This window comes from Xiphias gladius, chromosome 2 (genome assembly GCF_016859285.1).
Source record: "Xiphias gladius isolate SHS-SW01 ecotype Sanya breed wild chromosome 2, ASM1685928v1, whole genome shotgun sequence".
Lineage (NCBI taxonomy): Eukaryota > Metazoa > Chordata > Actinopteri > Istiophoriformes > Xiphiidae > Xiphias > Xiphias gladius.
The window spans coordinates 3396264-3421343 of NC_053401.1; the positions used below are offsets into that span (position 1 = coordinate 3396264).

The 25080-nt window shown below is 42.7% G+C and overlaps 1 long non-coding RNA gene across 1 annotated transcript in view; it reads right to left on the minus strand.

Annotated features, from left to right (window-relative positions):
* Positions 1-285: 285 nt before the first annotated feature.
* Positions 286-25080, minus strand: part of LOC120802114 — a 230059-nt gene continuing 205264 nt past the window's right edge. Inside the window, exon 4 of the long non-coding RNA XR_005709189.1 lies at positions 286-396. This is a non-coding gene — a long non-coding RNA (uncharacterized LOC120802114). The remainder of the gene's footprint in view (positions 397-25080) is intronic.

A 25080-nucleotide genomic window follows, 5' to 3' on the forward strand; every position in this document is an offset into this window, starting at 1 on the left:
GTAACACATTGCCATCTGCAGGCAAGTCAAATCGGCAGGCGGGGAGGCATGTACACACAAAGACACACACACACACACACACACACACACACACACACACACACAGAGAAACATTCACACACAAGCAAGCAAGCAAGCAGATGAACCCGCTGAGAGCGAAACAAACTTGTCTAATTTAATCAGAAAACTCATCATAGAAAATAAATTGCACTCATGAACTTGTTTATTATTCATTCATTCATTGTAGAAGCTGGACAAGCTGCTATTTTACACTGAGCAGAAGTAAATATGAGCGCTGCTGTTGTCGCTTGGTGGTGTGAACTCAGAGAGCTGGCTGCCGATGTCGACTGGAGTGGATGGTCATGGTGTGTGGAGTGTTTGCTTGAGCTTTGTGTCCTAAAAAATAATTAAAAACATGTAGGATAAATTGAACGTTTATCGATCCTCGTGGAGAAATTCTCCTGCAGCTGAAACTAACGGCTTGTTAGGAGAAAAAAGAAAACGACAACATCCCCTAAGTTAGATAAGATACAAAATAAAAGGAAAATAGAAGAAAATATTAATGATACCTTCCTTAGGTTTCTGTAATTTTAAATTTGGAGACAGGAGTTCAAACACACACCAATTCGAACCACTCCACAACATATGTAGAAACACGTTCAGACACACATACTCTCACACAAAATGAAATGAGAGCCATCAGAGGACCAGTGATGGAAAGCAATGGTGACACCAGCCGTCAGCCAACATCAGCCCCAGGAAGATCGCTGCGACAACCACGACATCGACCCCTCCGAGAGATTATCGTCAGCTGCTGCCTCGCGGCTACGAGGCACACACACAGGCTCACACCCACACACCCCCACACACACACACACACACACACACACACACACACTTACACAGCCCACCCAACCTACTGAATGATAGAGGTTAGAAAAGGCTTGGCCAATATCTGGGATTTAATGCGTTGTGTTTAAAAACTAAAGAACTTGTCTACCCATCGAGCAGCTTTGATTCGAGAAAGTGTTAGGATATATGGCCCACTTCCTGTCTGTGTTCTTGCTATGTTAATGTTACATTCATTTCTATGAGGAACGAAGTGTATTTGATTCTGGCAGGAAATTGACCCCATCCTGTCTCATGTCAGTTCAGTCTAACTGAGCTTTGACTCTTGAGGCTCTCCAATGTGTAGCCATTTTGAGAGAAAGGTTGGGATTGACCTTTCGTTCAGGAAATATCAATTATGGACTGCTGCCATTAGCCATTAGCCTAGCTAGCCTCTGCGGTTGTAATTTACACTCACAACCTTTCAGCCTTTTCACATCTCCCCTGTTGAAATCTGGTCTAACCGCTCATTTAGACCGACCTCTATCAATGGATCAATCAAGGGATCGCAAAGCTGCATTCCAGTTTTCATAGAAGTGACCAATTGGCTCCTTTTGCAGAAAGAAGGGAAGACAAAGGAAAGCTTAAAAAATACAAATCAGAGAAAAGTCTGGAAGAGGACGAGAAGAGGACTATGATTAAGACAATGTACACAAATGGCGACAATCATGATGATAATGATTATAATGATGATAATAATAAGACTGATTAAGGCTATTGATCCAGCTTTCCTTCTATCCATCCATCCATTTTTAGGTTTTGTCTTAGTTGGACATGCCTGGAAAACCCCTAAATGGGGGCATTCAGGTGGTGGGAGTGGTTCTACTCCGAGCTCCTACAGGATGTCTCACCCTCTCTCGTCAGGTGGGCCAAGCTGGTTGCTTATATCCACAATTTCGTTGTTTCGGTCATTATCCAAAGCTTACAGCCACAGATGAGAGTTGGAGCACAGATCGACTCATCTAGATCTCGCCTTCAGGCACAGCTTCCTCTTCTTCACAACAGTCCAGTCTCATTATTGCTTATGTTGCACCAGTCCACCTGTCTATCCTGCGCTCCATCTTACTCTCGCTTGTGAACGCGACCTGAATATACTTCTTGAAGCAGCAACTCACTCTCCACCTGCACTGAACAATCCACCATTTACTGGCAGAGTACCATGGTCTGTGACGTGGAGGGGCTGGGTCTCGCCTATTGACTATCAATTACAATGAATAATGATGACCATGATGATGATGATGGTGGTGATGATAATCTCAATGACAGTGAAGAAAAAGACAAGGAACTAGAGCTGATATTACTGTTCGGTTGTGGTGACTGTTTGTGGAAATCACAGTTGTCTGTGCCTTTCCTCTCAGTGTATCCACTCCAGTCCACTCTGCCACTGATTACACACATTACTAAGACAAAACTACCACCTGCTTAATCATCAACAACACCAAAATTCAGCATTCCATCAAAACTCTCAATTGGTATCAGTTTATGTAAATGCACAGTGTACGCATGTGGTTTTCGCTTCATTAAAAGGCAAAAGGCTGACTTAAACTAATATATAGGCTCAATGGTGAGCCTTTATTTTAAAGAGTTAATAAATCAAATATTCACTGCATACATCATCCTAAACTCAAACCACAATTGTCCACAAACCAACTGCTTTGACTCATTTCCCTACAACTATGGCTGAATAAGTTCTTCTTTGTCCTCATTTCTATCACCACATTGCTGAGCGTCAGTCTTATAAAAATGATTATAATGCACATTTAATCTGTAGTTGTCTTCCATATTGAAATATTGTGCTCTTAGACACACTGTGACAATCACACTCTCTCTGGCAGCCTCCCTGCATAACAAAGACATCATCGACAGACATGAGATATTTTAATACTGGTATTTGATTTTTGTCTTACTTCATCATATTTGCTCAATTTTCAGTCTTTTTCATAATTATTATGGTTGCATTCGTTTTCTGTGTTTATTCCGTCTGACACTAATCCACTCTGGAAAAAAAAAACTTGTGAATGGATTGGATCTGTATCTGCGGTATGACCACATCCACATGCAATGTCAACTCTCGTGGAACCACCGTACACCACATGAATCACAATGTGCGTTGTGTGATTTTGAGCTTATGGCAGTGGCTTGTACAGTAAAGTGTGTGAACTGGGAGTGAACTCTGTAGTGCACGGTGAGAGCCCTCGATGCCTTTGGGGAAGCGAAAGAGAAAGAGGAAGCAGAGGGGCTCCTCTGGAGATAAGACTCGCAGAATTAATCCTCTTGATGAAGCCTCAGCCTTAGCCCTGCTCTGTTTATCTGCCATTCAAAGGCTCCAACAGGACCGGATGGGAACATGGAAAATAGATTAGGCTTCTCCTGTCTAGACACCACTCACATACACACACAGGAATGCGCAAACCCATAGTGACAAACGTTGACAAGGTAGATGACAAAGTGCGGTATCATTGAAAATAAGCAATTTAGAGGGGGCAAGGTGCCCCACAGTTTCCCCTGCCATTGAATGAGCAAGTCAGTAACACTGCCTTGAACAACAACACATACATCTGAAGAGTTGCGCATTGGACACTTTGCCCAAAATCTGACAAATAATCAAAAAGTCCTGAAAACTAAACAACAAAATCAGACATTTGTCATTGCTTTTTCGTGACTGTTGTCTGATCTGGCCCTAGGCTGAGATTGTTTGTCAGTGCCTTCCAAAATTGTTACAAATGACTGCTACAGCATTGACTTTCATGACTGTCTTCTAAACTGTCAATGCTATATGTCAAGTTTGGATAGGTTCAGACACAAAAACTACTACCACGTAGTTTTTGTGTCTGAGCAGGATTCAAACAGTGGTCTGGACTGTCAACCATGCACCCTGAGATTTGGAGGTCAGATTTAAAGGAAAGTGAAGTACGACCTCTGACTGTCCCGGTGCCCAACTCCAAACCAGGTGGGAGACTGCATAGAAACGGGAAATGCATACTCAAATTCATCGGTCATTAGCTTCACTTCAAATGAATCGGAGACAGAGGGAATATTCATTGAATGAAAATGTAATTTGACAGTACCTTTAGATCTGGATTGAAAAGCTAGATGGATTTGACCTGCAGCAGCTGAGAACATTTGACTAGACCTGAAACTGGCTCATCTGGCTCTGATGAAAACAAGAAGTGGAGCAGTGAAGGAACATTTTATAGACAGCAACTTAGTGATTGAATTAACAGTGGTCATGACGAAGTCAAATTGGTGAACAGCCACACCACCAAAAAGTGCGCTGGAATCCATGCCCTCAGCATGGGAAATATGCGTGGCAGTATGGGGAGCACAAATATGCAGTGGAGAGTGAGTATGAACCAATCCAGATTCATCTTTCGCTAAGTCAAAAGTGTGTGTGTAACTATGTTTCTTAAAACGTAGGAGCTACTCATGACTGTAAAAAGTGATGCCAATTTTGGCAACAACTCAGAAAACAAAAACAAACTATTAAGTCCTCGGAAAAGCATTTTTCATCTGCTACATTTTGAAGATTCAAATTGGAAATTGGCAGTAGTGTCCCAATTTTGTAGCTCAGCTGGCTTCCTCTAAGGCAATGTTGCATCATTTCCAGTTAGTACAAAACAGTTCAGTGGCCTACATCGGTTTCACGCACCCTAACTGCCAAAATAATGCACTGTCAAACGGAGCTCAAAGTATATGTTATTTGTAGAATTTCATATAATTAGGTCACAATTTTAGTCTTGTGGGCAAAGCCTTTGAAAATAGTTCCAAAGAGTGCATTCCTTTTTGTTTATATATATTTCTTCAAACCCCTAAAAAAGCCTGGCAGGTTTACGAGTGTCATTAAAAAGAACATACAGACTCAGAAGCGGTAAAAGTTCTAATTTTCTCACTTTTGGGATAATGCTAATTGCCTCTGATTACTTATCTTGTTCCTTTACTGAGATGATAAGCAGCCATGTTGTCCTGATCCATCACTGACATCAGAACTAATTTAGTCAAGTATTGTGCTCTTACTTTGTATTCTGAATAAACGGATGAGATTTCACTTATTTCTCTAAACTCTTTGGAAATTGTCTTAGATTACCCTTCCGTGATAAGAAGGCAGTTTTGTTAATACAAACTTAATTCATCTGGAACTAAATGTCTTGTTAAATACATATACATTTCACAGGGTACTGCCTGTTGGGTTCAGTCTTCATCGGAGGCTGTACTGTGGCATGTAGGAGATTCATGTGATACCCATCTGGCATTGTGACACCGAAAAAAAGTCCGTGTCCCAGACACTGAAACACTGAATGTTTATGATGGATCAACGCAAAACAAAAGCCAGAAGCTCTTGTCAGTCAATCAGGGTGTCCAGAACTGTAACATCATTTTCCTTTTATTTTTTTAAGCTTTTATCTTTGTCTTGTCAGGCAAACTGAAGACAAGCGTTGGATTCTGATATTCTTTCCATTTTGGATGTGGTTCCAAGTTGGTAGAATGCCAATTAATTGAGACTAACTTCTCTTATCAAACAACTTATCTTATTGCTCTCACTCTGTTCTTTGTAAAGGCGAATGTACAAAATAAATGCAATAAAACAAACGCAGAAAAACCTTCCCCCTAAAAAACTACTTGACCAGATTTGTTAAGGGATTCAAACGAATTTGCACTCAGTTACCAAAAAATCTGATCGTGGATTTGGATTTGATAGGGTACCAGTGGACCTCAACCCTGCTAGAGGAGTGTGGAAACTGTTTTCACTTTGTCCACAATTTTGAAAGAAGCAAAAATATGTTTTGGGGTGAGATGTGTCTCTGATAAAGGCTCAACCATGTGTACTTTAGAATGAAAGCAATTTTCTGTTCACAAAGCAGCTGATGCTGTCAAAAGTCGAACACTTGCCTTGACTCTGCTGATTGAGGTGCAACATTAAGGGCAACGTGGCGAAAAGTTTGGGTCGACAGAGCAGCACATCAATAGTCTTCTGTACCTTGAAGCTAATACAGTGATCAACATTAAAAAGAATGTTGAAATTAAGTTCAGGATCGACGCTTTTTCAGCCATATAACCATGTTTACAGCCTCCAAAAAAATGTGATTTATTTCCAATTTGCCCCTTAAACACAGAACTCCTACACAGAAGTGGGTCAGCTCTGTTTAGAGAAAGTTTGACTGGGGCAGTTGCTGAACATCTTAACCTCCTCCACCCCAAGCGGATTATGAGCAACATGTTACATCACTGAAAACACAACACACATATTCTGGGATGTCTTCAAAATTTAAAACTGGTATCAAGTACAGCCATATGGGTCTCCTAAAACGCATAGCTGCCAGTTGCCCCTTTAAAATAAAACATGCTAAAAGTAAATCATTTGATTTAAAACTAAAGGGTACAACCAGTAGCTAATGTTTGCTAATATTAGATACCTTTACCTACATACTTCTGTGTAACTCACTTCACTGAGCCAGTTTGCTGACTTCAGGAGTATTTTCTGCTTGTGGGACTGCTGCACAGTGTTTTTGCATGTCACGGACAAAAATTTCATTTTCTCACAAGAGCCGAACAAGAAGTAAACACACCGTACGTCACAAACAGACAAGTTTGTTCTCAAATACCACTCAACATGGAAGGTCAAGTACAGATAACCTTGGTTATAAACACTGGCGTTCGTCACAGCCCAACTTAGCTATCGGAAAGTTTTTGACTTTATGCTTCTTCATTTCACCCGATGATGTCATTAAAGGGACTGAGTCAAGAGAATCTTGTAAAATGTGGGAAAATCAATTTGCCGTTATTCATTTGCCAGTAGCACTTGTGGCCAAAGCGGCAGCTGTTTAGCAAAGTTACAAAGGCTTGCTTCACAGGGAGAGTTTGGCAATTCTGGATAATATATCAATCTCATGTCCGTGCATTTAGTACAGAGCAGGAGTCAGAATATGTTTGGTCTAACTTGGTTTAAAAACTGAAAATGAAGGGCAAGCATAGAGGACCACCATCTAATAACACGTACTGAAGCTGTCCCTGATGTTATACCTGAAAACTCACGTTTTAGTCTCTTTGTTTATCATCTTGGGTCTGAAAACATCATCCACGCAGTCAGAGAAAGTAAAATTAGGCGCCTTGGTCACATCTCAGTTATGAAATCCTAGCCCCGGCCTCTCATGCCGGGCTGCTGACAGCACCGTCAGTCATACACCGGAGATGAAAGTATCGGAGCGGCCGAAAAAGAACGATATCCGGCGCCGAGCTGTTTTTCATCACCTCTCTCTACTTCCATCCTAGTGGGCCTCGTGGCTCCGTCATTTAAAGACCAAATCGATTTTGAGGCGGCAGCCCTACGTTGGGTCCCGTGCATAAAGAGAAATGCACCCTTGTGCACTATCTCCAGATACAGCGCGGGTTGCCAGATACCGTCGGTGAGCACAGAGTTTGGTCTCTGTCCAGGTGTGACGGTACCAAACCTGGCAACCTCACTGGGACATCGGGCTGCACGGAGTCACTTAGCCCGACTGTTCTCTGCCAAAAAGGCAGTCATTTTTACAATTCTGTAAATTAATTACACTGTGTTAATTAGTGAGCTTCAGAGGCGTTGGTAGGCATTTTCAGTCATTAGCTGACTGGAGACAGGTCCAGTATTTATGCTAAGCCAGGCAAAACACACTCCAGCTCCTTACATGATGCACAGACATGGCACGATATTATTCCCCTCATCTCACTCTCTAAAAGCAAATGAGCTTATTTTTCCTAAAATGCCGGCTCCCTCCTTTAAAGGCCGATGACGTGAAATTTCTGGTTGAACCTCTATACACTGAAGAGTAAATGAAAGGTTTCTGTTTTGAACCAACAAGAGTCTGAGTACATTATTCGGGGCCCGAGATGCAAGGTCACCAGACCCCCGCGTACACGCTGCTGCCCCTGGAGATATATGCATCCATTTGTGGCTAATTGGTTGTCATGGTACAAGTCGTTCACTGAATTTGAATTTCTGCAATTTCATCGGGTCATGTGTTTTCATTTGTCTATCTGTTCACAGCCATTTATAGAAATACATTTGGGTCAAATTCCACTATTTGCCATCAATTCAGAGGCAATTCTGCCCTGGTAAATGAAAGAGATTGAGGAGAGAATGTGTCTATTACAGGTGGTTTGGTGCTGAATGAGCTCCATATGTATTTACTGTCTGCATTGGTGTGTGTGTGTGTGTGTGTGTGCGCGCGCTCGAGTCTGCAAGTGAGTTTGTGCATGGGTGTGTTCGCTGCTCTCCGTGTGCACAAATGCTAGAAGGGCAGAAACAGAGGCAGAACTGGGGGGAAAAAGAAATAAAAAAAAATTGAACAATGTTTCTATGATAATGAGTGTATGTGTGTGTTTGTCCGCGAGAGAGTGTGTGTGTGTATTTGAGACAGCTGTGTGATGATAAATGGACTGATAGCCAATCTAGCTGAGCTTACAACCCCTAATTAGTTTTTAATTGACAGCCATTAAAGATCCCCATTCCCAATCCTGATTATCTGTTGGACGGAGCAGCGATCTAACTGCCCCCTTCTCTTCCGCCCTTATTTATCTTTTTCTGGTGCTGATTTGCATCATTTCTGTCTCTTGTGATATTGCACAACTTTTCCATTTATATATCATTTGCATTTAGCTGACTCTTACCCAGGGGCATGCGCTTGAAACAAGACATCTTTGAGTTTAGCTTCATCCTGAACATATTATAATGAGGTGCTGTATTTAAAAAGTTTCACTTGGTTGTTTCCATTTTAGGGACAGCCATACAGGTAGTATTTTACAGTTCAATTTTTAATACTGTACACACTTTTACATATACATCTTAATAAAATAGAAATGACAAGATACCATAAGCCTTTGACCAATGTGAGGCTATTTTAATCCAGAAGCAGCAGCTGTGTCCAGGCGGTGACGTTCTTGTGCGCTTACTTTTGTGATACACATCATCTAGAATTTGATGGTTTTTTTTCTTTACGTCAAGGAGAAGCACTCAGAGCAGCCTAATTTCAAACATGGACTTAAGAAGGTTTTGAATACTGTATAATCCACTTCCCCACATGACGTGCTTCCCCTGACAAAAGTTCTTTTTTTGTTTGTTTTTTTGTTTTAACAATCTGGGTCATATTTTTGTAGCTTCAACAACTGTAGCTATTGCTTATGGTAACATTTTACTCATGGTAGCTTCACTGTCGAGTCGTAGGGATGTGTCAACACTCCCGAGACACAGTTGCTCCAATTAGCTGTGCCACTGCGTGTGAAGTAGTAACTTGTTGAATATAACCAAACTGTTGTGTATGATATTTAAACACAATGCTAAAGTGCGGCCAGAAACAACTACAACAGGGAGTGTGGATCAAAGTTGAAACGGGAAGCAGCTCCGCAACAACGGGCACATTTTGAGCAACTTCTTTTCCAAGCACATTGTTGGCCTTCAAAATGATGAACACACACAGTACAGTCAAACACAAACACACACACACACACACACAGAGTAATGGGATGATGCACCTGAGGCCAGACAGTTCCTCCTCTACAGTGTAAAGGAGTGTGAGGGTGCTGTATGGAGCCGCAGGCTAACAAAGCAACTGTTTATTGTCTTCAGCCTTAGTAGCCATCAGATCAAACAGTCCACAACGTCTGTAACACACATACTGTAGATACAATATGCTACGGTAAAGCTGGCTGTACTGTGTGTGTGTGTGTGTGTGTAATATTCAGTTTGGGGAGAAACACAAATCTGAGGGAGTGCCAGAGAAAGGAAAATGGAAATTTAACTGAAATGGAGGAAAATGGAAGGAAGTTGAAAGAGAAACAAAAAAAGGGAAGGGAATAGTTTTAGGGGGGAAAAAAGGTAAGCGGACAGGAAGGGAAAGTAGAAAGGAAAGGGAAGAAAAGGTACAGGAAAATCAAAAGATAGGGGGGAAAAGAAGGCAGGGGAAACTAAATGGAAAAACAACAGACAAAGATTTAAAAATAAAAGAAACAAAAAATGGGAAGGGAACGAAACCCAACGGAAAAGAAAGAAGAAGGGAGAGAAATGGAAAGAAACCAGGAACCAGATGTAACTGAGAGGAAAATAAAAACCTAAAACTAAGAGCACCGAGTGTAGAAATCAACAGATATTTGAAATGATGGAGGCGGTGTTGATGTTGAGGTTCAGAGCTGTTGATGTGTTCGAGGGGTGGAGGGCCTGCATTATTAGAGGTCATCTCTGTGGATTACAGAGGCAGAGTTCAACACACAACGGCGCCATGCAATTTACCTCCATGAAAAATAGATGCAGCCCAGGAATGAAGTGACACGTGCACTTACAGATAGAGACGGACCAGGGGCTGGATACTCGTGAAAACAAACTGTACGGCCCAGGGAGATGAGAAGGTGTGTGTGTGTGTGTGTGTGTGTATCTGAAATTATAATGTACAGTGCTATGCTGATATTTCTATTAAATAAGTGCTTCAGAAAACACATGGTCATGTAACACACTTTCTGTTCTGACGGTAATTGGATGTTAGGGTAAATTTTTTATCATGTGATACAAACAATGGAGTATACTTTCAAAATGCACACACACACATATATATGGATAATTAGACAGACAGAAATATATAAATACACAATATTTCTAAATACCCGGAACTTTGGCCTCTCTATATTTATCTCACAGCTACAAGTGAGATACTAGCACACATCCAATTCAAGACTTTCCGTGCGGCATGAGAAACACCTGAGAAAGTAAGATGTCTGAGCTACATAACAGCCCATAGCTGGTTAGAAGTAACTTTTGGTTTAGATTCTTAATAAGTAGCACAGTACTTGCACATAATATATGTTCAATGAATGTTTTTTACCTGCTGGGGTTGGTCGAACTTATCTTTGTGACTACAGGATGATTCCGATCTGTCCCGAGCACTGGAGAGGCCTCAGCAGGGCTCGGTCAACATGATTCAAATCACACACAAAAAACTTGAACTGAGATCTAAATTTTAATTCAGTTACTCCTACAATCAAACACATGTGGTTTTGAATAATTGTCATCCAACATAACCGCCGTACTTGGGACTGCGCAGATGGCTGCATCTTCTGAAAAGTCCAGACAAGCTGTCAGGTCAGTAGCTAAACTGTGGCTCCGTTTAGCTCTCGGATCTTATATGACTGACCTGTTTATTACAGTTGGCGTTCCTTCGTTTAAGCTCAGAGCAACATGTTGAAATGTGGTATCAGCTCCCAGGCTAATTTGATTCAAGGTGCCATATGTTGACTTGTGGTGATTCTGTTCCGCCTACACAAGGACATAATTTCCCTCTCGGGAGACGGGGAGCTTCTGTGGCTCGACAGCTCCAGACTGTCCCCTCCATCACGAAACTGTCAGGCACAACACCAGCTGATGATGTATTCTTCCTAATGCAACAATCGGTTCCAACTGAGCTGCGTCTGAACACAAAATCGCCATAAGTCAATAAAGCTTCCCTTAAGTGACCTCTAATGGACAAACCCTAAAATGTATGAGTATCTGTGCACATCTACGGGTGACCACAGGGCCGGCTGAGGCGCCGGTTCTCCCTCCTGCTTTGTTGACAGAAGATAATTTGGTTTTTGACAGCAGATGCTGCCTGTCCTCTCCTGTGCCCCTATTAGAGGCAGCGAGGTATCGGCTCTGACAAGCAGTGGAATGTGGAAAAACTCCCTGAACAGAAACCATTCTTCAGCTTCCCCTCTCCATTCACCGGCGCGGCAGACAATGCAACTGCGACGGCAAATGAGTTCCCCCGCTTTGCATTTCGCCCTCCTGGTTTTTTTTTTTTTTTTTAAGCATTTAAAATTTTTTTTTTTGGCACAGCAACAAAAGGAAACGGGGAGCGATGCGACAATACGCCGAGATGTCTCCTGTTCGTGCTATCTGCGGCCGTTTAGGAGGCGTCTTTGACAAGATAGCGAGAGGAAGATGCATCGTCTCAATCCAGCTGCTCATTCAGTGTTAGTGACTGCACCAAGACACGACAGTGGTCACATTCATAGTAGCAGACTCTATAGGAAAGCCCAACATGTTCCATTAAGACACTACAACTGATACTTTTCCTACTTTATGCTACTTCGCATCATTCCACACTTCAGCCAGCGACGGACTTTGATGTCAGTTTTCGGTTTAACCCGGACAAGTGTCCTAATCATGCGCACACACACACACGGGTAGGCATGTACACACCCCCGCGTCCAAGGCAATCCCTCGGGAGAAACAGCTCCCATATCCCCGCTGCCTACTTTTAATATTTCATCACCTGACTGGAGGCCTCATGTTTTATTGAGCCGGTCACTGCAATCGGAGGGGATGCACTACATTATGCACCATCATTCACAAACGACCGCCAATCAAGGTCCACCCTTACACATAACACTCACTAAACGGGCTCTGCCCGTCTCCCTGCCGCCGCCGAGCCCTCGCGCGCGTTGATATAAACACCTTCTTCAGCCCAGCGCAAAAGTCACAAACTCGTCGCTCCCAACCTAGCTTGAGGAGATGAGTTACGTTAGGCCTAGTGAAACTCAGTGTGCAGAGGCAGCTCTCACATGCTCATAATTCACATGAAGGGGGGATTTCAGTTCCCGCTGGTTTAACTTCTCTCCCCCTTAATGTGAACTTCAGACATAAATATTTTACTTTCGTCCTGTTTTTCTACATGGTTTCGCTCACCACCACCACTCACTTATGCACACACACACACACAAATCACAAACACACTGGAAATTCTACCCCCAGACGGTGTGAATGAGGGACAAATAAAAAAAAATAATACGACCAAATAAAAAAGGTCTACAAAAACAAATCAACACATCTTGTCAGTGACAGAAAGGGTGATTTAACTCTCGACAATTTTGTTTGCTCTACTTAATGTGAACTCATTAAAAACCCTCGCTCCGTCCTGCCTCTCCACACTCACGCAACACACACAAGCATGCTGACACTAGGTGATGGCACTTTTAGTCTCCATAACTTGGCCCTTGATCACTGTAATCAAACACAGGCAACATCAGCCTGAAGCTCCTGTAATTATTGGCTGCCCGGGCCCCCTGCATGAGGAGTGCACACGCACAAAACACACAGTGGCGCGCACCTGCCTGCGCGCTGGTAGACAATTGCAGTTTCGAAAACATACGTCACACACACCAAGACACACAGGCCTGTGTGTGTGTGTGTGTGTGTGTCCGCTCTGCTGTGCGCTTAGCACAGACGGAGCCTCGGTAAAGGACACTAATGAGTCCAATGAGACTGAGGGGAAAACAGCTCCTGAAATCTACACCACAGTAAAACACCTCAGAGAGGCTGAGAAGGAGCAGGGGGAGCTGGGGTTGGGGGGTTGGGAGGGGCTTCAGAAGGCAAATTGCAGAAAAAGAGAAAAGGAAGAAAGAGGAGATAAAGACAGAGTGAAGGAGGAAAAACAAACTAGTAGCGATGGTGGTGGTGGTGGTGGGTGGTGGGTTGCCAGGGCCCTAGCGATGCTGTTGCCAGCTGTAACCATGGTAACAGGTTCCCATGGTGCATGTGTGGTGCAGCCAGTGAGTGTCGGTTTGGGGGTGTGGGGTGTTAAGTGTGTGTGGAGGGGGAAGCGGGGTAGCATTTCTTTTTTCCTTATTTTGGCGAATGTCCCGCCTTTATCAGCTGCCCAGCAGAGGAGGGCCTTATGTAAGCTCTGTTTTAATGATGCTGCCTATAAAAAGATGTGGTCTGGTTACATAAAATGTCATATTTTTACTAACGCGGCCTATAAAACTGAGATTGTGAGCACGGGGCACGTTCGTTGGATCGCTGTTCCAAAGGGCCTGCAGCAATTCATTGGCCTTGATTGATAAAAGCCCTGGGCCAGTGGTGGTCCAGATCTACAGAGGCCCAGAGCCAATGGCTCGAGCTCAGCAAGTTTCCAGCCAATGGAAAGCCCGGATGAATGCAACCCTCCGGCCAACTGAAGTCTGCGCTGACCAGCACTGATGTCACCATCTAGTGCCATACACGGTGTCTGAGGGTAGAGGGAAGGGTCCATAAACCACAATGGCAAATCAAGTGTTTTCAGATTAATCAGTTGCTGAGTGGGGCCACTCTCCATTCTTGCGATAACAGATTTGATGTGGACCATTTTGTGTGCAATAAACCTTGGTTGGTTCTATTTAGTTAGTAGCCTTTCCAACACAGCTCACTACACTTTCCTTAAAGCGGCTCAAATCCATATAATTTTAACAACATATCGAATGACAATGTGAAATCAATGTGACGACGACGTGGTGATGGACCTACAGAGAACTCGTCTGAGTCATCTGGTTCTGTAGCTCCCCCCAAATTTCAACTAATGATTGGGTTGGCTCGGCCCGCAGCCTCACTGCTCTGGTCCACTCTCACCACTCTCGTGGCCTTATTTTGGCCACAGCAGGCAGAAGTTTTCAGAGAAAAAAGCTCCACAAACACACTGTAGAGTAACCTGCTCAGCACCAAACAGCAGACAGACACAGTTAGAGACCAGCTGGTGAACGTAGTGGAGCGTTTAACATCTAAACAGCCAGATATTTCCCTCAGGAATTAGTAGAGAATAAAAACACAGATAAATAAGGGTGAATATTGGACTTAAATTCGCCATTCTAGATGAAGGAGGATGTTTCCCACGTAACTGCTGGATGTGTTCTGTAAATAAGGAACTGTTTGCTAACAACTTCATCATATCAGCTTAAAAGGTGATGTCAATCCTGTGTTGACAGCTTGTTTCCACTGTCCCCAGGTGGCTAAAAAATTCACTCGTTGCAGGTTGTTCACGTGCCGTCTGTGCCAGCAGCCTATTTTTTTTTTTTTTTTTTCAAGCAACCTCTAGCGGCCGTATTAATTGCGGTACGGGAGCAAAGGAGGAAGTTGCCGTGTCAGGAGGAGGTTGGGGTGGATGGATGGGTTGACAAAACACAGGACTCTGACATGGGAGAGCCGTCATTGTTTCTTCTCTACAACGTTAACCTCTTGATTATCATTGTAACTATGATCATGAAGGTCCTCTAACCTTAAGAAAGTGCTTATTTTAACCCAAACCACAATTTTGATGACGAAGGTCCGCTATGCTGCTGCTGCTGCTGCTGTCACACTCCACGTTTATGACTGTAACCATGGCAACGGAGGTCTGGTACGCCCGCTGACGTAAGAGTGCTTTTTTCCCGGAGATGCTCTCATAGGTCACATAAGAGGTTAGGGACAAACGACCCGCTTCAGGTAGGAGGATTCGCTAAAAAAAATAAAACATGGGTTATATAAAACTGAAATTACCTTTGATGTTGTTGCAATACCTCAAAGGAGTACTACCTCAGCAGTCAGCATTTTTAAATGTAATGTACATTCTAACAACACCAAGAGGAGCCTTTCTATCCGCCCATTACTATTGTTGCAGTTACAGGCTGTGATGTCAACTGCTGGATCTCAATAGTGGTCCATGATTCTTTCATGGTAGTTGGTGCGCTTCTATGGGTGTACACGTATGTATCTTTGTGTGTTATCTCTCCGTCCCTCGTTGTATGGCAGTCGGGAGTATGTTTGCTCACTGGTAATTAAAACAAAGCCAGAAAACTGCAGAGTACTTGCCCACTGGGCCCGAGATGCACATACGACAGACCGCTCCACATGGAGCAGAGCCAGCATTTCTGGTTCCACTCGCATGCATGACTGTTTATGGACAGAGTCCAGTTTGCTCTGTGAAGCATTGAAAAAAAAAAAAAACAGCTAGCGGCAGTGGCAGCGACAACCACTGGGGAAACCTGGGGAGGGAAAACAATTTATTAGCTTCAACACAGAGTGTCCATCATGAAAGCGTTGGGGGAGTGGTCCTTTCGTCACAGGCAGTGGAGGATTTGTCTACAAATGAGGGCAGAGGAAGGCAGGGAAAATATTCTTTTCACTTAATTTTCTTTTTAAAATGATGGCTTACAATGAGAAGGCCTTTAGCAGAACAGCAGAAAGCTGTCAGCGTCCCCACTGATGATCATCATCAATCAACTTGCCAAATAAATTTCCTAAAATTGTTGATACCAAGGACATTAATACCGGGATCAATGAAACTTGAACACTATTGTATTACTGAGGTGGATACTGAAATCAATATTTAATAATAAAAAATCCAGTAACAACAGATCCTCTGGTATTTGTTTTTTTTTTTTTTTTTACATAAACAAACATTTTCGGCAAGGATCCCACAAATTTAATCTGCGGGATCCTTACAAAAAACAAAACAAAAAGAAAACTGTACATTATATCACAAATAAAACATAAATATTAATTGTGTTTCAAAAATGGTCAAATATCTGTAAAACTGCAGCTTTCAAAACATCTATTCTTACAATATACTGCGCGGCAATCTGCCAACATATGCAGTATGCTGAGACTGAAGTACATCTGTGATTAAGCCAACATCTGGAGATGATGTCTGCTGACATCAGTCGAGGTTTAATAGAAATATACAAAAATCTGTTGTATATTTTACCAGAAAATAACACTAGAATAGTTTCCATTCGGGCCTATTTCCATAGACATCCGATGCAATACTGAGAAGTAAAGCAATAAATAATGAATCTAACAAACTGCATAATGTCCGTCCAACCCTATCGCCAAACACGAATGTTGATATTGGATGACGGTGCATCTGATGTCAACATTTTTAAAATGCTCAATTTCTCCAATATCTTTAGGGAAGAACTGAGGTTTGACAAATAACCTCTGGTTAAGGTATGGTTGGGAATAGGAAAGATCGCGGTTATGGATAATGAACTCTCAAATGTCAAATCCAGGTCTGTGATGGGACTCAAGGTCCAGTCTCCTGCGTGAAAGTCGGACGCGACCCAACTTCCACACTCTCACTTTTACGCCTCCACACATAAAAAGGTCACACTACCTCATGCACAGGCACTGAACAATGGGAGTGGACAGAAATCGTGAGGTACGGAGTCGTCCAATATGAACATAGTTTCTAGGATACAGGGCTGGTCTATCAAAACACAGACGAAGGACTCGGCCTTTCATCAGCCAATAGTTACATCAATCTAACCCTTGCACTGTGTGCTTCATTCATGGTCCCGTTACCAGCACCTCCCACAGCCCTGCCGAGCCTCTGACGCAGGGCCTGATCCCCCTAAGTCCGCTGTTTACTGGGGGTTCAAAACAATAGGCCACAGACTGTAGGATAACGCGCAACAGCAAAGGTCACTGCTGGGGAATGAGAAGGATCCATGGTGTCCCTGCTGACGAACATAGCGAGACTCCACAAGCACAGACCCTGAACACTACGCACATTCAAACACAGTCCAATGGGACATGTGAAGAATGAATTATTCCTGCCCATCTATGAAATCTGAGATGCATGTGGGCGTTCACAGCTTGCCACAGGCGTGCTTGTAAGTGTTAAAATGTGTATTTTTGAACTGTGATAAGGACGGATCGCAATGTGCGCACAAAAAAGTGAGAGAAAACAGCATTTGTGGCATTTATAGATGCAGCATAGAGCTTTGGGTTTTATGAAATCGATAGATTTTAATGAAAGATTATGAATGAAAGAATCCATGACAGGGATATGCACTATAGAAATCCAGGAATTTGGAGGAATTCAGGGCAAATCATACTAGGAAGCCAACTGGCTCTCACTGTTTTCAATGGCTTAAATGCATTTATTTATATGCTGGTATTAGAATGAGGCATCGCACCTAATTTCACAGTGAAATATTCATGAGGAGCTCCTGCATGTGGCATGTTTAATGTCAGCGGTGTTTCTTCCTACTGTAAAAAAAAAAACAGATACAACATAGTCATACTGTACTGTACAGGGGGGGATGGGAGGAACATGAGGGAAAGATGTCGCTGTGTTAAAAAAAGAAAGAACAGAATTTGATACAATGTATTATAATGATGTTAGACTGGAAAAGTGGTCGCAATTATTCGAGCTCCTTTCTCAGCACTTATTATTTACTGTATAATAGCTTTAAATGCCTTCATTATGAACAACACACAGGTGGAGAGAGAATGAGAATGACAGAATAAGGGTGGATGTGATAGGAGAGAAGGAGAGAGACATCTCCAGTTGTTATTGACCCCGCCAGCAGATGTGATTTTTGCCAGGATGTAATTTGGACCGATCCATCAGAGAGCAGTAATGAGGTCTAATGTTAGAGCCCACTGTGTCCTAATGACGCCTCGGCTGTCCCATCGCCCAAACCCATTCGTTCCAGCTGTAGACCCCTACTGGGCTTCAGGCAGCTGGGACTTGACATCTGACCTTTAGTGAGACAGCCCCTTCATCACAGCCCACACCACTGCAACAGGACAAACCCCGGTTTATGAGCTGGAAGGCAAAATGCCAGGTATTTGAACTTGTAGATGATGGAGAAGATTTCCCGATCTCCTGGTTCAACTAATATTTTAGCAATTTTCCTTTTAAAATGACCATTTCTGTTGTATATTTCCTACAGGGTTGACTACAGTAATATACACCGGCCTATATATCAATATAGACCAGTCATCTCAGCCACTGCCGTGATGAAGGAGGTTCCCTATGACTATAGCGACATAAACACGCTCTGAAGCCTGAAATGAAACAGATTTCATTTTCTTTTAAAATTTTTCTCATTCACAGGGGAGATGGGTCACATTGCCTCAAAGGGACCGCTAAGAATCGTAGTTTTCCCTTTGTTGGGTTTCAGTAGAGTCAGATGATTGCAATCCACAGTACATGACTTTAACAACATAGAAAGGAGTTTGTGCCCCATCGCATGACTTTGCCAAGATTTATGCATTTTGACTTTCTATGCAAGTACAGGCTCTTTCGAATGATCCTGATGAAATAGGTTTTAGAAAGAACTGACAACCCTGCATGAAAACTGGCGCGGTTTATGTGTTGCTCTCAGCCAATTAAGTCTCCCGGGGTGTATTTCACCAGATAACCCTGTCTTCTACAAATTACATTTTTATATTACCAAATTGATTAGCTAATTTTGTTTTGTAGGAAACGCAATTTCTGCCTGGATTCGGTTCACTCGCAATGTTTTCTTCAGGCCAGGGAGTGTTAGGTAGTTGTATGATATGGAAGTCGCGGAAGGGTGGCGAGGTCGGCGGCTGCTGCACAGAGCCCAGGATTTTGACTCCGGAGACTAGGGTTTGCGCGTCATGGCTGCTAAAACGCTTTTGTTAGGGGCAAGATCCTATCATGGTTTGGTGAAATCCTGAAAAAGGTACACACGTCGTACCTTGGGCTTCAGGTCAGCAAGGACTTTTTCAATATTTGAACATAACAACAGTCTTTCACTGACCCTAATCGAGTGCTTTTAATAGGTTATGGTCAAACACAAATGTAAAAACATGAATCAAGCTTGAGTTTGGTAAGAATATTTTGTGACTTTGCAATACACCTTCATTGGAAAATGTTACAAATGAGCAGAATTATAAACAATTTTTTGGAGACAGAATGGCAGTGGAGGGCTTCAAAGTTGTTCCGCTACACAGTAGCTTCTATGATGCTGTACTTACAAGGCTATGATGTTTCCCAAACTGCAACCAAGTTACAGTGCTTTGAACTGCCTACATACATAAAACATAAAAGAGTATTCTTTAGCTGCCAGGAAGGGAAGCGGAGAAAAATGAATTTAAAAACACTGACAGGTGAAAATGTTGCAGATGCGTAAAATATAAACATTTTGTAATTTATGTGATTATGTAATTTATTCTGGCAAGCACTGCATTTCCTCCAAGATGTATTTGCCAAAGGAAATAAGTGGTAAATGGCTGAATACTGTAGGCAGACAGAATTAACAACACAAATAAGGAGAAAAAATGTCCTGCAACTAATTGTGAAACCGATGTTGTGATGCTGATATAGTTTAATTTCAGAGTGTGTGTGGATGAATGTCATTTCTATAAACATTGCTGTAGATAATGCAGCATTTTCTTGCTGGGAAACTATTACTGAAGGGGGTGAATAAGAACTCCAGTATCTAAGGATAAACAATTGGGAGATGGAAATGATACAGTTTTAAGACAACTGAAGAGAAAAGCATTTTTTCCCCACATCGACAGCATTTTTTGAGGGATTTTTTTGTTTGGAACAAAGATGTTAAAAAAGAAAAGCAGTGGAAATTTGAAGGTCTGAGGTTTAAATCATGATGTCGTCCAGTGAATTTAAGCATTTGAGATGAGTAAAGCAGCAGCTAGCTGAGACCTGGCACCCTGCTAAATGCAAGGCTGAGCTCATTAGGACTGGCCCAACATCACACACACACACACACACACACACACACACACACACACACACACACACACACACACACACACACACACACACACACACACACACACACACACACACACACACACACACACGCAAACACATACAGACCAATCTGTCAGTGTTTTCACATTAAACAAGCAGACACACACAAAAAAAGCAGGAGGATAGAGACAATGCAGGGAGAGACACTGAGAAATGTGGAGAGCAAGGGGAAAGAGTTGGCAAAACAGCGAGGATCACACAGGAATGGTGAAGGAGCGATAGCAAGAATGACAGACAGAGATCGAGTGAAAGACAGAGAGAAAGATACAGACAGAGAGAGATGGAAACAATGAGGGAAGAGACAAAGCAGGTGGCCTGGGTAATTGCCTGGGGAATATAATGAATGAGCCACAGTGCGTCTGACGGAATAGGAAATCGTCTCTATCTTCTCATTCCCCTCGCTCTCTCTTTCTCCCCCTCATTATCTCTCGCCCTCTCCCATTCCACTCCTCCTCTTATCCATCTCCTGCGCACCCTTTTAAACATATCTCCTAACCCTGTCTTTCTTTCTCGCCAATTGCAGAGCTTTTACCACCTTTTCTTTGCTCTCAACTCTACTCGCCACTGTTCGCACCTTTTTGTTCAAACTTCCACTTCCACTAGCCTCCCCTTATTCCCCCAGTGGTCTGGACGACTTCACAATTTCTGACTATTCCGCCCAAATATCTGTGGAATACCACAATCAACATTGTTAGTTGACTGATAACCAGATTAAGCCAGCAGATAGACATGGGATCAACCAGCTAATTATGAGGGGTTTTCAATTTACAAGTATCTCAAGTATTCAATTTATATAGTTGAAGTTTAAGAAAAATTAATTTAATTATCTACATAGTGTCAGTGATATTTCTGGTCAATAGCCTAATTCATTAAGCCCGAATTATGCTTCTGCAAAGATACGTGTGGTGGGTAACGGTAGGCTGCAGAGGCGCACGGAGGAGCCAAATGCGCACACATCCCAAATCTCAACGCGTCCCGTAGATATGTGCGAGCTGTTTGGTTGAGCCGGCTAATGTCTGAGGACAGGTTTGAAATAAAGAAGAACAACAACAAATAAAAAGGAAAACTCTAAACTGAGCATGTTTGCCTGTGTGCAGCCCGGATATGATTTATTTCAGCATCACAATCCTGACGTGATTCCCAGAACACTCATCATGCTTTTCCACTTTGAAAATGAGAAGCAAAGGCCAACGACAGCCCAGCAACCACCTACGTTTTCATGACCGACAAACCAAGAGTCATGGCTGTGCTCAACGGCAATAGCGTTGGTGCTGTGGTTTCAGAAAAAGATGGCAGGGCTTTGAACAAAATCGAAATCAAGTTCTGGGAAACGTCTGGCCCATAGCTGGAGTCTACCTGCACCTCCACTCCACGATTTGAAACCACAAAGGCAAGGCCGGTGATGACGTGCTTGATATTTGCGGTGTGTTAATTGATCTCTTTTTCCAGTGATTACTTCCCCTTCATAATATAATTCCTCTCTCAATGAGCTTGTCACCGGACCTTAGAAGGAAACTGCTCTGAAAAAAAAAAAAAAAAAAGTGTCTACAACATGGCTTTTCCAATGTGGTTCAGACACAGAATATTTCATCCTTAACAGTCTTCTTACATCTGACCTACAATCTAGAGGAATGAGCCATCTGCGGTGAAATGAGATTTTATAAAATGGACAGTTAGCATGCTTGCCGTGTCACCCATATACAGTAAACAGGAAATACAGGAAACCTAGAATGGGAGCTTAAATGTCCACAATTCAGGTTGAACATGAGCTCGGTTTTCTTTGCTTTGGCCTCTTGTCAGTGGTCACTGAGCGGCATTGTGAATGAAGTGAATGGGTGGATGGATGCCGGTGGTTGCAGGTAGATAGAGGACATAGTCAAGGCAGATACGGAGAGGGGTAAGGATGGAAGGATGTGTGGGTGAGATACCAAGAACAGGGAAGGTGGTGGTGGTGGAGGAGAGACAGATAGTGTCACGTCTACTATTCAGGCCCGTTTGATGAGATGCCTCAAATGGCTGAAAAGAGGAAAGACGGAGGGCGTAAAAGAGTGAAAGACCCCTTTCATCACAGCGACTTGTGCTGCAGAACCCTCCCATCGCCTCCTCCTCCTCATCCTTCCCTCCTTCTTCCTCTTCCTCACCCCCCCCCACCCCCTCCAACACCCCACACGAATAGATAAAACACATTCAATCAGAGAGAAACGAGCAAAGGGGAGAAAAATAAAAGAGAGGAGTTCAATCACACTGGTGTTCCTCTATATTTCAAAGAGAGGGCTCAGGTTGGGGTGTTGATGGGGGCGTGGAGGAGAGCGTACTACTGGGTTGATGCACACTAGGGCGCTAAAGCCGAGGAAACTTTCATCCATTCAGCTTCATCAAATGACGTATATATTACGAAATAGTCGGGTAATATACTAATAAATAACAAAGAGAATTCACACAGATGGAATCATAATCTGTTTAATTGACAGTGTTTCTCCTACATAGAATAATGATTCATAACGAAAAACAGAAAGAAAAATTATAATTGCATTTAAAGAAAATGCTAAAGAGAACATAATTACAATAAACATTTCACCATGAAATGTTTTATCGATGCATAATGTTGCGCCAAGTGCAAGCAGAGAAACAGTGCCGCTGTCACACAATATACAAGAGCAGTTATACGAGGTAGAAAGGTCAAAATTTAGAGGTATGTTTCCATCAGTCAAATAAATACACAGGTTTAATGTGGCAAATGGAGTTAATGAGAACCACAATGCTCCTGCCTTCCTGGTTCCTGGTTGAGTCTACACTGTGTTAACAAATCCCTCTACCAGTCTTTTTTATTGTATCTCTTGGTGCTTTCCACTATTAAAAAGGAATGTTTAAAAAAAAAAATATTTAGGTGACAAGTTTCTCATTTATAGTCAGTGCTGACCATCACCCACGACAGGTTAGATCAGCTATATCCAGTCAATAGTTATGTAACGACATTTCTCTCTAAGTTGTTGCCTTAACCAACTTGTGGCTGTTTTATGGTGAACGCGCTCTGGGCTGGTTGTAGCTACAGGTCATGGAGATGAATTAGGCTGCCACTAAAACTGAGCTTCTGTTTTCTGAGCCAACGAATAGTGAATACAGACAAATTAAATCTTGGAGTTTTTCCATATTTATAACATTACTCACACATTATTAAGTACTACTATCATACTCGATAATGGACTCTACAAGAACTGGATAAAAATAAATAAAATGCTATTCAACCCCAACCCCAGAGAGATACCATATACTGTAGCTCGCCTTTCATTTCAATAGAAATGGACAGTCTTTGGGATAAATGCCAGTTTTCTTTACCTTCACAATTAGCCATCTGACTTGTAGGCTTCACTTTCTCCAGCTGACATGGTCCTCCCTCTGAATCTTGAGATGCAGAGGGAGGACATGTTTTTCTCTTTCTTCTTTTTGTTTTATGGCTTGCCGGCATCTGGCACTGGCTGGCTGGGTTTTTTTTTTTTTGTGTTTGTCTCTTCATGTTTAGAGTGTGCAAGTTCCCTTGTGTCTGCGTGGGTTTCCACCAGGTGCTCCAGTTTCCTTATCAGACATGCAGGTTCGGTAAACTGATGACTCTAAATTTCCTGTGGGTGTAAATGGGACTGTGAATGGTAGGTACTTTGGGTGGTATTTTAGTATCTCGGTAGATATTTTGTCTGTAATTCATATTTGGGGAGGGAAGGGGAAATTCGCTGTGTGGACGAGTGGAATTGAACCTTAAGCTAATAGCAAAACGTGTAGACCATGGATGCCCCTCACACTTTGGGGAAAACAATGACATAAGTCTTAAAACAGTGGTACGGTATATTCATTTCAGCAGGTCTTGCAGGCCGACTGTTCTCACTCAGAGACAGCTGCCAAACCAGCAGAGGCTGGCAGTGTGGGTAATAGCCGGCTGTGGTTGTGTCTGTAGCCCAGCTGATGTGTTAGCACTGTGGTTAGCGGTCAGATTGAAGCTTTAGCAGCCTGTTATTCTCTCAGCGAGTTGAACCATAAGTGGGCGGCAGTTGGAGAGCGATGGAGAAAGGAAACCCATGGTTATGCCGAAGGGGGCGAATGGACACAGTGATTTGGGTGTCGGTGATGATGATTTTTCATAAAGCACAAGAAACTGCGGCCGGGTATTTTGGTCGTTTTTTTATAATGTTTGAGTGTGTACGTGCATTTCTGTGTACGAACAAAAGCCTCTACACAATAATTGCAGGTAAACATTGTAAAGGCAGATTTGATTGGATCTGAATCTGTGCTGCAAACAGAGCAGCTCAATATCTATCAATCAAAAAGCCCAGACATGGGTGCGCGCGCACGCACACACACACACACACACACACACACACACACACACACACACACACACACACACACACACACACACACACACACACACACACACACACACACACACACACACGTTCACACATTCACACAAAGGTTCTCAGTTTGAATAAATACACAATTAACAGGCTGCTATTATACCACCATAATATTCAAGATGAAAGGCGTATGAACATACAGAAACACAGAGTTTTACTGAGTCGTGACACAATGAAGAATTGCATATTTAGCCACTGATGGAAGTACTAGCACTGCACAGTGGTGGTTTTACCAGTCTGGAATAAAGCACGGGTAAAGATTTAATAACCTATTACATCATTTAACTACCCAATAAGTAATTTGACCTTGATGCTTTGTGGGGAAGAGCTGATGGAGCCTCTACCACTAATCTTTCCCTGTTTGCCAAAAAACAAAAGACTAATTTAGAGACGCTGATACTCAATCCTGAAATCCTGTCCAGTCTGAATTTGAACAATGGTGTGGAAAAGGGGAGTGAGGTTTTTAA